The sequence below is a fragment of the Lynx rufus genome, unplaced genomic scaffold (assembly GCF_022079265.1).
Source record: "Lynx rufus isolate CCGP_SWC_20201006 ecotype Redwood Valley unplaced genomic scaffold, mLynRuf1.p SCAF_28, whole genome shotgun sequence".
In the NCBI taxonomy this organism is placed as follows: Eukaryota; Metazoa; Chordata; class Mammalia; order Carnivora; family Felidae; genus Lynx; species Lynx rufus.
In genome coordinates this window covers 4,123,613-4,127,714 of record NW_025814843.1, presented here as the reverse complement: position 1 = coordinate 4,127,714, position 4,102 = coordinate 4,123,613, and positions in this window count along the sequence as shown.

Here is a 4,102-nt window from a genome sequence, read left to right as displayed (position 1 = left end):
GTTTTTATTTCTTTTTGAGACAGAGAGAGACAGAGCATGAGCGGGGGAGGGGCAGAGAGAAAGGGAGACACAGAACCCGACGCGGGCTCCAGGCTCCGAGCTGTCGGCACGGAGCCCGACGTGGGGCTCGAACTCACGGACTGTGAGATCATGACCTGAGCCGAAGTCGGCCGCTCAACCGACTGAGCCACCCAGGCGCCCCAAGGCAGCTGTTTATTTTTAACATTTAAACTATATGTAACAATATATATTGATATTAAAACTTTATATAACCTTGCTTATAACTACATATATAACCATATCTATCTATGTATATAGTCACATAATAACTATAACTAGCCTCCGTGGCTAAGTCACTTCAGCGTCTGACTCTCGATTTCTGCTCAGGTCATGATCTCACAGCCTTGAGATCAAGCCCCGCATCAGCCTCCGTGTGCCGAGTGGGGAGCCTGCTTAAGATTCTCTCTCTCCCTAGGGGCACCTGGGTGGCTCAGTCGATTAAGCGTCCGACTTCGGCTCATGTCATGATCTCACAGTTCGCGGGTTCAAGCCCCGTGTCGGGCTCTGTGCGGACAGCTCGGAGCTTGGAGCCTGCTTTGGATTCTGCGTCTCCCTCTTTCTCTGCCCCTACCCTGCTCGCGCCCTGTTTCACTCTCTCAAAAAATAAATAAATGTAATTTTTAAAACAATTAAAGATTCTCTCTCTCCCTCTTCCTCTCTCCTCTGTTCTCATAAATAAATAAATAGATAAATAAATAAAGCATCAATGCTTCAGTCTCTCATACTGTGGTGTGGGTGGTGCTCTTAATTCTTGGCTGTGGCTCTGGCTTATTTTTTTCCTCTCAGGTTGCCTGGCCTCATGTCTCTCAAAGAGATGTTACCTACAACAAAGGGCCTGGGGTTGAAAGGTGAAACCGACCAGCTTGTTGCAAATAAACGGATACTCCCCCACCCCCTCCCAATATATAAAATGAGTTTCGCTATCAGTAAACACATGGGTGTCCAGAAACATCAGGCTCTCAGGCAAGCAGAGCACCATTGGGTGGGGGGCTGGGGGACAGGAAAAGCGTCCTTATGTCTGAGTGACTGCGGGGCTGACATACTCAAGACTAGAGTCTTGAAACTTCGTCCAAAGATATCAACTCACCTTACAGGGAGGGGACAGAAAAATAATAATGGAGAAATACCAGTAATTTGTGCGGTTTCCACGGCCCTATCCTTCCGTACACAATGAGGCACCATTTAGAGCCGTAGTCGAAGCCTCCGGGTCCCCAACAAGCTCCCTCTTCCCTGTGCCATGAGGCCACCGGAGTTCATTTTCAGTCTCGGCCAGCTCTTTTAGAAGGTCCTTTGGCTAGAGGGAAGAAGTTGGCCACAGAAAGGGTCTCCTACGAGCCCCCAGCAAAATTAGCAAACAGCAGGTTGCAGAGGGAATGACCCAGAGATCACGAGACGGAACCTTTGTGATGCTGACAGAGAAAGATTTGAGCTGAGAATTCAGATCGTTGAGAGCAGAGCTGGTCTGCAAGGTGAAACAGATTGTCCATCTCTGGTGAGGAGATTAAGTATTGTCTCTCTTCCCCACGGATGCATGAATATACGGGGTTCCAGAAAGACCATCAGCGCACTCTGCGTAGAAGGCCGGCCTTGGCAATGATGCCAACCGTGAACCCGGTGCTGCTGGGAACAGTGGAGGAGTCAGGGCCAGCAGAGTGGAGACTGAGGGGGAGCCTGGGGACGCGACCCTGAGCGGTCACTCTGCCTCCTCCCGGGTGTCTTGGGTCAGCCCTGCCTACGAAGGGAAGGGCTCCGTCCTTGCTTTTGGAGCGAAACAAAAATTATAACCCCCAACTAGACCCCACCTCGGCTATTTACAGCCTGAACTCAGGACTCCAAGAAGTGCCAGGTGAGCCGTTTATGACAACACTTCCCCGGGGGCACGAATGGAAATTGCTAAAATTACAGTGGACTTGGCTATTTAGGGGCAGTTACGCGCATTTCTAAATCTGAACGATGCCTGGGGAGGTGGAAGCCTGTGGCATTCCAGAAGCCCTTCTTAAAGCCACATACTATGAAAGACACTTCGGGGCCCGAATATATCAAGCTGCATCACGTGTCGATATTTGCAGGCTGGTGATTCTTCAACAGGATCACACTTGGCGATTCTTGGCTGTTCGTGGATTTCAGCGTTCGAATATTTACCCCCGCGAAGTGGCCGCGACATTTAAGACGAGAAACCGAATGTTTATTTGTAGAATTTAGCCTTGCCCACGGTTTACCAAAATTAACAAGAAAACCAGCCTTTTTCTGTGTCGGAACTACGTCGTCTTCCCATCACATTCTTGCAATTCCGGGAACATTATGTTTAAGTTAGAAACAAGAAAAAAAAACTCCGCGAGCATATATTCCTTAAAAAAGGGAGCAATTCATGGAAAATGTCAGCAAGATTTTCCCCGAAGCATGTAACAAATAAAAGACATGCAGAATTTATGGTCACTATCGTCTAAAACTGATGACCATCCACACCTCATCGCTCGAATTGCCTAAGTGTTCGAGTGGCACTTAGACATCTTTGTTTCCATTAGAGGCGAAGGGAGAGGGTGCAAAGCCTACAGTCTGATTTCTAAAATGATATACTGAGACCACAAAAAGAACCCTGGTCCGAGCTTATCGTGCTTACGTCAACTCTACTAGCCTTTTTTTTTTTTTTAATTTTTTTTTTCAACGTTTATTTATTTTTGGGACAGAGAGAGACAGAGCATGAACGGGGGAGGGGCAGAGAGAGAGGGAGACACAGAATCGGAAACAGGCTCCAGGCTCCGAGCCATCAGCCCAGAGCCCGACGCGGGGCTCGAACTCCCGGACCGCGAGATCGTGACCTGGCTGAAGTCGGACGCTTAACCGACTGCGCCACCCAGGCGCCCCTCTACTAGCCTTTTGAGACGTTTCGTGAAGTTGACTGATCCAGGTCTGAGAAAGTTTTAGGAAACAGAGAGAGATGGGGTTTGGGGTTAATCAGCGGTTGGATGAGAGCAGAGAGAACACACGGAGATGCTAGCTAGCTAATGGGAGACACGGGGCTACCCTAAGCGAGAAGCAGGAGACCCAGAGAGAAAACCGTTCCCTCCGGTAACCCCACCTTCCGTGTGTCGGGGCTTCTGCATCAAAGGATTCAAACGCTGTCGACATCCTGTGAGGTTGAATTCCAGATGGTTAAATGCAAGTTCAGGAGGCAGTAAGGGGTGCCTGGGTGGCTCAGTCGGTTGAGCGTCCGACTTGGGCTCAGGTCACAGTCTTGTACTCTGTGAGTTCGAGCCCCGCTGACAGCTTGGAGCCCGGAGCCTGCTTCGGATTCTGTGTCTCCCTCTCTCTCGGCCCCTCCCCCGCTCATGCTCTGTCTCTCTCTCTCTCTCTCTCTCTGTCAAAAATAAATAAACATTAAAAAAAATAAAAACCTCCGTGATCACTGCTGGGTGTTATGATAAGGGGTGTGTTTTAGGAGTCTGTGTGTGCCTGTGTTCTCTAGTTTCCAAAATACGGCATGCAAATGTTTTTCATTTACAGTAAAGAAAAAGTTACTTAAGCAAGACAACTCCGGAGATACCACAGGACCTCCTGGAATGCAAGCAATGCCCCATTTTGCAGCTCATCCAGGGTCAACGCCTCTGTCATTCCACACCCCTTGACGCTCAGTTCCCTTGGAAAGAGTTCCCCAAGTCCCGTCGATGGGTTAGAATATGCTTTGCATTTCTCCCGTCTTTGCCTCTACGGCCACCTCTCTGAGTTCAGTGCTCAGTCGTGATTTCATCGGGCCATTTCCCCACTCGGACCTCCCCCAACTCCTTGACCTACAGTTGAAGGCCTCCCCACCTCACGTGCCCCGCCATCATGAATCACAGCCCGGTCTCCTTAACTATGGCTCCCAACGCACTGTGTATTTTTCCGCCCGTGTTTTGGCTCAGACTACCCCCAAGGTACCCCGCGTACCCAAGGGTCTTTCTCCCTTTCTGTTTCCTTCGAGGCAGAGCTGAAAATCCACCCTATCTGTGATTCCGGCCCCCACCACCCTCAGAGGAGTTACATTTCTACTTCCCAACCCATT